At 32.4% G+C, this 14,426-nt stretch overlaps 1 protein-coding gene across 1 annotated transcript in view; it reads left to right on the forward strand.

The window, feature by feature from the left end:
- Window positions 1–14,426, forward strand: part of DACH1 (dachshund family transcription factor 1) — a 423,769-nt gene that overhangs the window by 263,772 nt on the left and 145,571 nt on the right. The gene's annotated exons all lie outside the window — the stretch shown is intronic.

A 14,426-nucleotide genomic window follows, 5' to 3' on the forward strand; every position in this document is an offset into this window, starting at 1 on the left:
GATCCTTCATTTTTATTTTCCTTTCCTTCCTTTTTGTATATCATGGTTTCCTGGATCCTTATTTTATGGCTTATAGTTTTAAGTGCAGACAAAACAATGTCATATGGAGAGTCTTTATTAAATTATGAATATCTGCCTATATCTCAAGGTTTGGACATACATAGTTTGAAAAACTGGAAAAACTTTTTAGTCAAATTAGCTTATATAGTTATTTCTGAATGAATATCTTTTGCATATGCTCTGCAGTAGTTTGAAGAAAGGAACTAAGGTTCTGAAAGTTGTTTTGAATTGGCCAACTTAGTGCATTGAAACATCTGAATCCACTAATTTTTATTTCAAAATCTAAGTTCTTTCTACAACATCAATGTCTTTCTCATTGGTCATGGTAAACAAGTGTATCTGAATCTTTTAGCTACATTATATTCGGTGACAAATACACAAACAACCATAGTTTCCTTTTCTGGGAATTTCAAATAAATGATTACAATCTTGAGATACCATCATATGATTTTTTGGCCCTACCTCTTAATGCGAGTGATCATGATTTGATACTAAGAATTGAAATTATAGTAAAGATTCTTGTTCTGCTTTTTCACTTCAGATATTTTATATATTTATTATTTCAAACACATTCTCACATTAGATCTCAGTTCTCTAAATTTCCTTGTATGTGTATATATGTGTGTAAATGAGTTTGTGTATATAAAGAATTAATGCAAAAAAAAAGAAAACCCCTGAAAGTTGTTTTTGTTATACACACAAAGGAAATGTTCAATATTAGCATAATTAGTATGGAATTAATGAGACTGTAACTGTCCCCAAGTTAATAAAGTTACTGATTCAAAATAATATAAATACGGAAAGTAAGAAGGCATATTTTTCAGGGGAGTTGGGATCACTTTTATTTACATGCACACATAATAGTACACACCTGGAGAAGCATATCTATTTATGTTTCCTGCTCTACCTTTCCAAATCAAATACAGAAGTCTTTGTCAAATACTCTTTTAAATTTAACTCTGAAGATGGTACATGAGTAGATGGATACAGAAGTTCTCTCTATTGCTTCTGCTCAGAACGGGGGAGGGCTATCTTTTTTCCAGCCCCGGAAGCCCAGGAATTGTTTAACAGTATTTTTGCCATTTGGGTTGCATAGTTCATAAATCTCTTTAATGCCCAAATTACATTACATTTAATGAAATTTTACTCCTAATTCATTTGATTTAGCTACTTGCTTGCCTCTAATTTGTGGGTCAGAGAATTTCAGCAATTTTGTCTGAAGTGCTATTGGATTCTTTTAAATATGTGAATAGTGCAGTTCTGTCATCCTATTAAAACTCATTTTTGTAATGAAAGCTCATATGTCTCTTTATTTATATCATCAGCATGAAGCTTGAAATTATACCAATATTGTGAGGTTTTGACTTCTTTTATCTTTAGATTTTAATAATAGAGTTTTGAGGTTCAAGATTTTAAGCTATATCTTGATATAAATAAGAGTGTTATCCAAATAGAAATAAGGAGAACTCTGAGACTAAGGCACTTTCAAAGGATAAGTGCCACCCTTGATTGAGGATGAATAATTTATAAGAATAACCAGAGGTAAATTTGTACTGAGGTTGTTTTCCTTTACAAATGTGGAAAATTAACAAATTTCTTGTGCTCAGTATCGTTCCCACATAATTTTCATTACTGCTGAGGGAGATTCTCTGTTGAGTAGGGAGTAGAACTATGAAAATAGGTTTTCTGTTTTAAATATATAGTGAATGATAGTTAAAGTTGAAACAGGACTGCAAATACCATTTTCTATGTACATAGTAGTTTGACTAGGCTTTTGAGATTGACATCTCAATTGGAATCACATTGAACATTATTTTAGGGGAAATTTATGATGTAAGCCATTTATAAATAGAGTTATTTCTATACACTTCCCACAGAACAAAAGCAGTTTACAGATTAGATAAGTAAACAATAATAAATTTTAAATGGTAAAAGTTATCACAATGTTTACATCACGACTCCAGTTTTAGTTCTTTCCAAGTACCCAATGACTACAGTACAGTGAAACCAAATATCAGCTAGTGCATATTGTTATAAAGTGTTTAGCTTTTTCTGTCCTTTTCTCTCTCTCTCTCTTTTTTAAGATTTTACTTGTTTATTTATTTGAGAGAGAGGAAGAAAGAGAAAGAGAAAAACAGCAGGGAGAGGAGCAAAGGAGAGGAAGAAGCAGGCTCCCCACTGAGCAGGGAGCCCCATGCAGCACTCAATCCCAGGACACTGGGATCATGACCTGAGCTGAAGGCAGAGGCTTAACGAACTGAGCCACCCAGGCGGCCGTGTCCTCCTCTTTCAACAGAACAATTCTATTCATGTTAATAATAGTGCCTACAATTTACTGAGCACTTACTATGGACGGACAAGCCAATCTGTTTACATATGTTAAGCCATTCAATCTAACAATGTAATAAGGAGGCAGGGACAATGATTATTCTCTCCTGATCTAGAGGAAAAGAGATAAATGCCCTCAAGATTGTGCACTTTGACATGGTTAGACTAGGATTTGAATCCTGATTGGATGCCAAAGCAGGCAGCCCAAACCACAGGGTAAGCTCTTGAGAGCCTGGCACTGAAATCACAATAAGGGAGGTGGGGAAGAGATTTTGGTAGAGGGCTTTTCTAGTAATGTTTGTCTTTTCTGGGAAAAATGAATAAATACAAATTAATATTTATATATATATATATTTAAATCCATGGACCAAATATTAGGTATTACACATTAGCAAACGAACACAAAATAGAAAATAATACCTCAAACAAGTGCAAAAGATTTTAGGTTGGAAGGACCTTCAATTCATGCATGCTATACCACAAAAATAAAACCTTATAATACTAATTTGAGAAGTAAACCAATAAATAAATTTGAGACGATTAGTTTATTTGAGTGGCATTTATCATTCAAAATACTGGTTTTCATTAAGCTTGACTTAAATTTAACTTCAATCTTTTGGAATTAAAAGTTAAATTTAAATGCATTGTTGTTGGACTCTCCTTTTATGTCCCACTCCCAGTGCCCCAACTTTTCCTTAAAAGCACTGGCTGTAATTATTTGCCCCACAAAGAGAGAGAGAGAGAGAGAGAGAGAGAGAGAGAGAGAGAGAGAGAATGTGTGTGTGTGTGTGTGTGCGTGCGTGCGCATGCGCACATGCATGCACATGCACGTGTTTCTATAAATTTAAACTTGCTGTTTGTTCCTTCTGTCAAAAAATGTAGTTTTTCCTTCATTAATCTACATTTCCAAAGTTTCCTTTTCTATATTCTTTCCCCACATGAGCAAGCATGTATGATCTATGGTGCTTTCTTTATATCTGTAAAATATCAAATAGAGATGCATCTGTAACACAACATAAGATAATTTAACTCTCTGAGCTTTTTGATGCCATTGTCTTAAGTTTCTTAAAACAGTAAGTAGTTTTCCTTATATCATCTTTGTATGCTTTCTAAAAGTCACATATATTTTTAGTACAGTTATTACAACCATGGCACATGAAGGCATATAGATTAATACAGTGCATAGAGGCCATACATTCCACTTTAATTCTCAGATCCTAAAAATGTATAAACACTAAAATATCTTCTTCCTTTGTTGGTCATCTATGAGCACCTCGAGGGAAGAACTAAATCCTCTACATAGTCCCCAGTATTTGGAGCAGTGACTCCCATTCAGTGTCCACTCAGTAAATGAAATGAAATTAATAAATAAATTAATGATTGTGAATCCTGAAAACAAAGAAATATTAAACTGTTTTATATTTTTAAAATATACTATTTCCAACGAAAACCTAAACAACAAGGTATGAAAGAGGTATATATAATTTGAGACCATCCACTCATTAGCCATTTGGTTACTCTATAAATGAGAAAAATATATTTCAGGGTCAGTATCTCTGCCTGTGGACTTTATCTCTCAAAACTGTTCTTTGACTAGGAGCTCAGTTTAGGACATCTCAAATTTAAAATTTCTAAAAAGAATTGGTGGTCTTAACCCCAAACCTCCATATTCCTCAGTCTTCTCATCTCTGTTATCGGTAACTCCATTTTGGTACTCCCTTGCTCATTCCCCAAACCCTAGAGCTGTTGCAGACTCTTCCCTCTCATATACCCACATCTGATGTATCCACAGATCTACTCACCTCTTGCCCTTTAATCATCTCTTGCCTTGATCATTGTAAAAATGTTCTAACTTGATTCTTGCTTCCTGCCTTTCTCCATACAGATGTCAGAGTAGTCCTTTGAATGCCTATGCTGATCAGACCAGGTCACTCTTTGTATACCATCCTAATTCTTCCCATTTCATGTAGAGTAAAATAATAAAACCCTTTGATAACCTGTAATACTGCACAGTGGGCTCCTGGATTCTTCACTTTCCTCCTATGCTCACTTTCACACATTCGCCTTTAGCCACCCTGGCTATTTCTGAAATACTGCAGGCACTCAGTCTTTGCATTGCTCTCCCCTCTTCTTGGAATCCTCTTCTTCCAGAGATTCATAGATCTTGTTATCTCATCTTCAAATGTTATCTTCTTTTAAAGATTAATCAACAACCCTATTTTATATTGCACCCTACCTCCTCAATATATAAATATTCCCTATCTTCTTTCTCAGCTTTATTTTTTTCTCCATAGTACTTATCACAATCTGACAAGTCATGTAGTTTATTGAGCATGTAATTATTAGAATGTCAGCCCCATGGGGCCTGGGATTTTGTGGTTCAGTTTGCTCATTGCTAATCTCTGTGTCTAGAACAGTGCTTGTGACCAATATTTGTTGAGTGACTTAACAAAGCATATAGGTTTTGGAGTCCAAAAATATATTAGAAACAATACTGCCAACCAGATTTAACCAAGAAAAAAAATTATGAGCGTGTCAGTTGTTCTTTAACAAAAGCACTAACTTTTCCAGTGAGTTCTAAGAATTAAAAAAGAAGCCTTCACAATTCTCTGCACTGAGAAAGTGATGATGAAACAGTTAAGACATTTATTTTCTAAATGTGACATGCTCTAGGAGCTACACATCACTTCAGCTCATGTTTACACATTATGCTACTATAACTGCTTAAAATGTAGGGATTTTTAATTGAATTTTATGGCTGGCCTACATTGTTGATAGTAATTTTTATGTTATAGCTTATGAGTTTAGTAATAGAAGAATATAGAGAAATTTCCATTGATGTAATAAAATATCTATAAAAGCAAAATGGTATTTCCTTAGTAGGTAGTTATTTTATATATCTCTGAATCTCTGAGCATTCGATTATAAAAAATGCATTTTGAGAATGAATATATAGTAAATTAAATAACTTTCTTTAAAACAATAAGAATTAATGATATATTCCTAATCTTTAACATAGAAAATACATATTTTAAGAAATTCTCTTGTTTTTTCAAAGTACCATAGTAATATATTGACAGGTAAGAACCCAAAACTTCCTCCAAATTTCCTTGCTGATACTATCCATAATCAAGCAGATTATTTTAACTATGGCATCTTAAAATATATTTAATATTTAAGCTTTATCAGTTGAATTTTACTTAGTGCATCAAGAGAGTTATGAAAAGCTGTAGTTATATATTTTCATGTTATTGTCTTTTTAAAACAATTTTACCTTAATTTGGTAGAACCACTTAACATGAGATTTACCCTTTTTAGTTTTTAAGTGTACAACACAGTATTATTGACTCTAGGTATAGTGGTGTGCAGAAATTCTCTAGTGCTTATTCATCTTGCTTAACTAAAATTTTATGCCCGTTAATTAGCAACTGCCTATTGTTTCCTCACCCCAGATAAGTGAAATAAGCCAGCTCAGAAAGACAAATACTACATGATTCGATTTATATGAGATATCTAAAATGGTCAAATTTAGGTTATTATCTTTTATTCAGCTTTTTAAAAAATGGTAAAATAGGTTTTTAAATAAGAAATTATATTATTAAAGTAATAAAATAATTAACTGAAAATTTGAAAACTCTTTTTTCCTTAGGAACATTTCAAATTTCATATTTTCAAAAAGCATATGCCTTAATCAAATTTAATGTGAACTCAAACTGGTTCTTTTTCATAGTTAGTAATAGTTATTCAAGATATTTTACTCATTTCACCATGGGAAACGATGATGAAAAATGGGAATGTTCCATTATTATTGACCTTTAAAATCTCTTAAGTTAAGGATTATGAATACTTTTGGCTGAAAGCATACATAATCTTGCTATTTTCTTTTTCTTTTATATATTCCCACGCAACAGCACTTTCCTGAATTTTAAAATGGATAACATTCATTTGACATTTGGCAGTCTAAAAATTAAATTTTCATGCTTGCTTTGAATGCATCTGGGAAACTAGAAATGAAATTTTGATAGAAATAAAAACGCCACTGGGAATATTATTGATTACCTGGAATGTGTGGCTTTCATTTACCAATTAAAACATATTAGCCAAGTCATCTGGAAGTGGATTGGTATCTATTTTTTCAATCATTGATATAATAGATAATTTAGATCAGTTGTTTATAAAAGCTTTCAGATGATCTTAAGATATTAGAATATAAAAAATCTCATTAATTTTGTAGAATTTAGACAATTAGAAAAATGTTTTCAGAGTGTATCAACATCTCTGAATTTTAAAATGGGTAGTCACAAAAGATTGGTTTGAACATTTATGCTATCTTTAATAAAAGAGGATTCCTGTCCTTTGTTAACTGCTAAGTCAAAAAAATAATTTTTTATATCATCTCAACCTAATCCCTGCTTGTTGTCAATCCAACATTATATTTAAAATCCCCTGCTAGAAACCGATCCATAAATATAAAGAATAAACTGATTCTAGCCAGAAAGGAGGGAGCAGAGGGATGGGAAACATTGGACAAGGGGAGTGAGAGGTGCAGGCTTCCAGTTATGGAATGAATAAGTCATAGATATGAAACGTCTAGCATAGAGAATATAGTAAATGGTATCGTAAAAGCATTGCATGATCACTATATTGTGACAGACAGCAGCTACACATGTGGTGAACGTCGCATAATGTATAGAGTTGTCAAAAACACTATGGTGTACACTTGAAATTAATGTGACTTTGTGTATCAACTATACTTCAATAAATATATCTTAGACATAGGCAGAGGGAAAATCAGGCTCCCCTCAGGGAGCCTGATGTGGGATTTGATCCCCGGACCCTGAGATCTTGACTTGAGCTCTAATCAGGAATCAGAAGCCTAACCAACTGAGCCACCCAGGCACCATCCGTCCTGTGCTCTATTCTTGTTACTAAAATTCTAAACTGTCAGCTCCCTAGCAAGTTCGTTTTGTTGTTAAAGTCTGCTGATGTTTCCTAAACCCCAAAGCATCATACAAATGTTAATTATAATATGTTGCCTTCTTTCTGGATGCTAGTTCACTGAATGCCCATCCTGAGCCCTGTACTGCATAAGCTTAGACAATGCAGTGACTAAAGGTGGAGGCTTTCCCTTTGAGGAACTCAAGGAACCCTTGGAAAAATGTTGCACTTTCCCTTGGTAAAACTGACATGGTCAAGAACTTTCTAGTTTCAAATTGCATTCCCTTTTACTTTTAATATTCATTGTGTATTCACAGTTTCTGTATTTGTTTTGAAATGTGTCCCTCTTAGGTCTAATATCTCTTAAGGATAGTCATACTTTTAGGTGCCTGGGTGGCTCAGTGGTTGAGCATCTGCCTTAGGCTCAGGTTGTGATCCTGGAGTCCTGGGATCAAGTTCCACATCAGGCTCCCTCAGCCTATGTCTCTTCCCCTCTATCTGTGTCTCTCATAAATAAATAAATAAATAAATAAATAAATAAATAATTTAAAAAAAAGGATAGCCTTACTTTCTATAATTTTATAAACTGACATGGCAAAATTATCCCCTTTTTTAGGCACTTCCTCTTCCCTCTCCTCTTCCTCATATTAGTTATATGACAGGTACATTGTATATGCTTATTATCTACTTAGAATGCTAATTTTATACTTACCCTTGATTATTGGTAAGTTTCACATAAAAAACTGAGATCACAAAGCTTCTTGAACATCTTGTCCTTGTCTCATTTCTGTCTGGCCTCAACACCTGTGATCTCTGCCTTGATTTTTCTACTTAATAATAGCTCTCTTTATTAATTACCTAGTTCCGTGTACTTTATGCTTCACGTATAATATCTCACTTAATTCTGTGCTGGCCCTTGAATAGGTGTTATCTCCACTTTCAGATGAAGTGTTTTAGGTACAGAGTGAGTCTCTGTGCCCAGGACAGCAACGGCAATATTTAAAGACACCTCTAAATTTTACCAACTTCTATGCTTCATCTACCACTTCACCGTGAATACTAACTAAGAGTTATTCCCTGTGAGGTAAAATTAAGTCTAGAGGAACAAGTTCCCCTTCTTATTTCTTTTTAAAAAATTTCATGGTTGGCATGGAAGTAATGACTTTTCTAAAAGAAATTTTAGAGCAAGTTTTCTAATCTTGTTTTTATAACTGAGGTAATATTAGGATATTACTTGATTTACTAAATTAATACATGTCCAAATATTCTAAAATGTCCTAAAATGTTACCAGAGGTAGCAGCAGTGTGGTCCATGGCCTATGGAAGGGGGGGCTCTCAAAACACTTTCAGGGAGTCCAAGAGGTCAAAATATTTTTCATAATAATACTAAGACCTTCTTTACCTTTTAAAATTCTCATTCTCTCATGAGTACTGGAGCCTTTAAAGGCTACATGTTTTGTACATTGCAACAGACTGAATATAGAAGTTACAGGAAAATCCAAATGACTTCTTTTAAGCTAGACGTTGAAGAATTTTGTAGAAGTGTATATTTTTGTGGAAAATATTTATTTCTTTTTAAAACATGGCATTTTTGCTAATATGCAATGAATTTGTAGTTATTTTTAATTCATGATAAGAATAAATATTTTTATTCCTAACTTTCTTTTCAGATATGGTCTATATTGAGATACGACCAATGTGTGTAGAGAGATCCTGAAACCAACGTGTTTGGGATTCACTGCTATCTACAGCTATATATTATAAATTTTTGGAATCTATATTAAGAAACCTTGATATGTACATTCTCCAGAGTTTTCTTTATTTTTTTAAAGACTTTATTTATTTATTCATGACAGACACAGAGAGGGAGAGACATAGGCAGAGGGAGAAGCAGGCTCCATGCAGGGAGCCCAACACAGGAACTCCCAGATCATGCCCTGAGACAAAGGCAGATGCTCAATCACTGAGCCACCCAGGAGTCCCCAGAGTTTTCTTTAAAAATGCTTGTAGTCAGTGGTGATAGTGAGAAGGAGAGTGTAGTTTCAAATGATAAACTTAAAAGTTTTAGACATGGTGAAGCGATGTGATGGTCTCAGGAAGGCTGACAATGAAGATGAACAAAAACTTATTTTCAAAGTCTCTGTTGATTTTGAAATTATTATTCTTTATCTCCAAATTTATTCTTCCTAGTTTTTGTAAATAAAACTCCAGTCCTGCCAGATGTCTTGCTAAAATTTTTCTGTGCATCTCATTCATTCAGTTAGCATTTGGGGAGAGTAGTCTCTGTGCAAGGCTTTCTAGTGTATGGTGAATTCCAAAGTGAGTATGAAAAAATACTCATGACTTTTATTCTGAACTGTGGAGTAAATGACAGAGCTAAGATTCAACTCTATAGTGCAACCAATGAGGCCAGTTTATATATTTATTTATCTATTAAATTTTAATTACTTGAAACTGAGAAATGTAATTCAATAAACACCTATTGGACATGTTTTATGCCCAAAGAATTCCCGTTTTTCCAGTCAAAGCAAGGTTTTACTTCATTTAGAATTTTTCCTGTCTAAATATTTTAAGTACGACTTTAATGCTAAAACTAAGAAAACCATATTCCTTTGACCCTCTTCATCGATTCATATAGGGATGTGGCATTTAGTGATATTGAAGATTCTGTGTGTATTTATAAAAGGTTTCTTTCTCTTTTTGATATGAGGTTTTTAAAGTGTACTGTATGGCTTATGAACCTAAGAATACTTTATGTTTTTTAATCTGAAGAACAGCCATAATGTTTTTTTTAATATTAATTTGCACCTCTTTAGATTTCCACAGAGGACATTTCTAAAATTTATGTGTAGCATAAACACTTCTTTTAGTTAATTGTAGAAGTTTAACACTGACTATATTTACAGCCCCGTAGGTATAGTTGAAAATTTACATGTTAAACAGAGATGCTCTCTGGCATGGTTTAAGAAAATGATCTGTGTTCTTAATTACACCTTTAGCATAAATGTGTGAATGTCATTTACTGAAATGTAAAGAGGAAATCTGTGATGATGAAGATAATGATGATGATAATGTAAAACGTATTAATTATATTAAGTTGGCAAATTTTGTGAGTTTTTTTAGTAAATGATCTTTTTATATTTAACGAGACTATGAGTTGAAGTTTATTTGAATATGATGAAAATTTTAGACTTATCATTAGTTTCATAGCTATTTTATGTCTTTTAGGTGAATGAAAACTTCCATATCAATGAATTTCAAAGCTAAATTTCCAAACTACATTAAGGAAGTATGTAACCATGTTTACACATTTCATAGTAATTGATTTTATTCTTAGCGTCAAATACTGATTTATAGTACACAAAATGAGTATATAATTTGACTTAATGAAAATGTTTTGGTTGTTCATGCACTATGTATATAGCAAAATTGAAATTTCCTATTTTTAAAAGACAGTCTAGCAAAAGCTGGAAAGAAATAATCTCTTATGATATTTAAAGCATAAGCATAATAATTATCAATATTTTCCAATTAATATTTGGCCTTTCCTTAAGCAGTTTTAAGGATACTTAAAGCATAGTCCAAAATTAGAGTTGACAATTGCAAATACAAACCAACCAACACAGTAATAAAATCAATACTTACATTTCCCTTGAGGCCACTATTTACTGTTTGCTGCACCATTTCCTTAATGGAATGGCAGTTATGTTTGCAGAAACCTTGTAACTACCATTTTTATGTTTTAACTAAAAGCAGCTTTCTTGAAGAAGTATGATAAAGAAATTCTTGAGCTACTGTTAAAAACTGTCATAACCATTTAATAGTTAATATGAGTGCAGAGAAGGCAACCTTTCTTTTTAAAATATTTTCCAGATAGACATTATAGCCTTTCTCACATATTACTGTTTTTCTGATAATGGCAATATGTTTTTTATGTGTTCATTATGATGGACATTTACTTCATACTTAAACATCTCACTATACTTAAACAGCTTGCCCAGTTTAAATAGACATATGCAATTACTAGAGTACATTTCATTTGGGGTTGATCTTGAAAATGTATTGTAAAAAAAAATTTTTTTTAATGGAGGGAAGTGAGGGAAATTAGCAGTTTGTTTTACTCCATATATTAAAATTAATTTCAAAATATAGTTGCCAAAATAACTCTTTAATCTCCTTCAGTTGATTTTTCTTCTCTTGTTGTTTGGTGGGATTTGCCTTTTTTATTCATTATTTTGTATATCTCATGAAATTATGTAATATTGACATAGCATTCGAACATCAATTCTTTTACCAGGTTTATAGTTTTATAGGATTTAATCTAAGTAAAAAGTTAATTTGTCTCCACATTTGCTTCCGGTTGTTTCCTTAAAGGTAATAATAGCATAAGAATCATTCCAGATGGAAGGGTACATTTTACCTCCCAGAGGAATTTCTGCATGGCCAAACTTCGTTTTTATTAGTAACTATACAAACTAAAATAGAGAAGTTGTGTGAACAGAATGCATGGCCCTTTTTAGAGAACATGTTTTGAAACAGGATATTGAAAATAAAGTCCATTGGCCAACTCAGGTCTTTTTACATGATGATGTCAGCAGCTATGCTGTGTGATAAAGCTGCAATATTTTCATGACAAAGAAAAATTCATATCCACATCTTTAATAAATGAAGGGGGAAAACAAAATCCTTACTGGATTTATATATTCCCATCAGAACCTTTGTAGCTTCTCTCAACTGTAAATATTGAGAGTAAGATCAGAATGGAAGTGGCGTTGCATCAAAATTAATCGCTGAAGTTATTACTTATGGTGTCACTTGTATCCCATACTCGGGCTTTCCACACAAAGCTTTGAAGAGCCCTACAGGACCCACCGAATGTAACTGATACAGAATCATTGCCACACAACAGCTGCAGTAACAAGGTGCTGCAGCGTTTTACTTTCATCTACCTTTCTTTCTGAGAGTTTATTATGTTTTTGAATTTATTCTTTTGTAGATCTGGGAGCTATCTTTTTTATGGAAATTAATCTTTTTAGAAGATTTGTACTCTCTTTTTCAAACACTAATACATTCATTCAAGTAGCCTATTATTCAGATCCAGCTGGCTTTTATCTGGTGATATTTACTTCAAAAAGCCAAGTTAAATGGTATCATAGATTAATTCTCAGGGCACAGGGAAGCTTTTTTAGAGAAAAACATGATTTGGTAATTACTTGAAATATCATAATAAAAATCACAGAAAATGTCAAAAATGTATAATCTGTCATAATAGGAACCTTCAAGAAGTTGTTTTATTAGAAATGTGGTATTCTGAGTCCCTCATAAGTTTTCATTTCAGTCAAACCTGATATAACTCGAAAGTTTGCTTTGGGTTCTAATAAACTGTATTATGAATTTTAGGTTTATATTGTTTGTTCACACAAAGCAGTGAAACTTCAAAAGGGACGTTATCCAGTGCTATCTCTTACATAAATCAAACTGGAAATAAGACACATTTTACAATTCAATTTAAGATCCCACTGAGACAATAATGTTGCAAGCTGTGCATTTTGCAAAGTAATATAGTAATGTCTAGTTTGCATTTTTGAAAAACCAAATTAATCACACTTTATTGAATACGTTGGAGCAAACCTAAAATTCATCTATTATTAAAAACTTGTGCAACAAACACAAACTATATTTTATACATAAAGGACAAACTCATTTATTCATTAGTATAAAACACTTGGAGTTTGCATTTTGTAACTATGAAAGAAATGACATTTGCTACGGAGACTGTTTTGAATTTTTAAAAGCAGTCTATACATAGTAAGCTGCTTGAAAAGTTATTTTAGCACACTAAATGGTACCAGGTTTTAAATCATTCAGATAAAAATAGAACTTAACTTGAAAATTTTGGGGTACAAAAACAAAAATCGCTCAAGTAAACGATATACTTTATAAAGATATCTTGTACATATAAAAAAATCACATGCTTTAGTTTACATGTGCACACTTTAATATAATATGATCATTTTATGGTTTTAGTAAGAAAAATAAAAATCTTCCCAGGCAAATAAAGGCTTATCATGCCCTATGATTTTATCATGCTAAAGAAAGTGAGTACTTTTTGTATGCATACATTTGATTATACAATCCCAATAAGACATTATATATAGTATTAGAAATCAGATTTTTGTGGCATAATTTAGACATTATTACCTACATGATATATATTATATGTTGTTATTTTTGAGGAATTCTAGTAAACCTATGAAATGTGAATAGTGACAAAAACTGAAGAATAGCAAAAATAGTGGCTAAGGTTGGAATGTTTATTTCACTGCTGCATATTTTTCTATGTCAGGATAGTAAACACTGCTGATATGTATAATATTCTGTATGATAACAGTTATTTGAGGTACTACAGAACAGTAATATATACTCTGCATGGAATAGAAATAGCTATATTAAAACACATTTCCAGATTTAATTTTTCAATAAAATGTTAGTGTCAAACTTGTCCAATTTCATAAGAAATCTTATTATTAAATCATGATTTTTAGGGGAATATTTCTTTTTCTTTCTTTCTGTCTCTCAGTCTCTCTCTCTCTTTCTCTCTTTGCGTTTGCATTTCCTAAACCTAATAGATTTATTATTGACAAGCCATAAAAACAAAAATCCAAATAAGATCACTTTTAATTATTTCAGATTAGTAGAATATTGCATTACCTTTTATAACAGATATGCCTGGGAAAACACTGTTGAGTCCTTTTCTTTGTAATACTTTACATTTTCTAATACAATTATTAAGTATATTGGGGAAACTCAAATTGCCTTGGACTAGTCTTAATTGTATTCACTAAAGGTATTGAATATGAACATTTTACTTTTGGTTGGTTTCTAGCGTTTAGGGGAATATCTCCTTTTTGCCTTCTCTAATTGTGTCACTTTGGGAGGGTCTAAAAAAAGTCCATCAAGTATAAATCTACTGACCATCCTCCTGCTTTTCTGTTAGGAACTCTACATTGTTGAATTCATATCCACTGTGAGCTGTTGCCCTCTGTCAAGAAAGAGTAAATTTTATCTTTTTATGTGAGGGCTTCCATATAAGATACACA

The sequence above is a fragment of the Canis lupus genome, chromosome 17 (assembly GCF_048164855.1).
Source record: "Canis lupus baileyi chromosome 17, mCanLup2.hap1, whole genome shotgun sequence".
Lineage (NCBI taxonomy): Eukaryota > Metazoa > Chordata > Mammalia > Carnivora > Canidae > Canis > Canis lupus.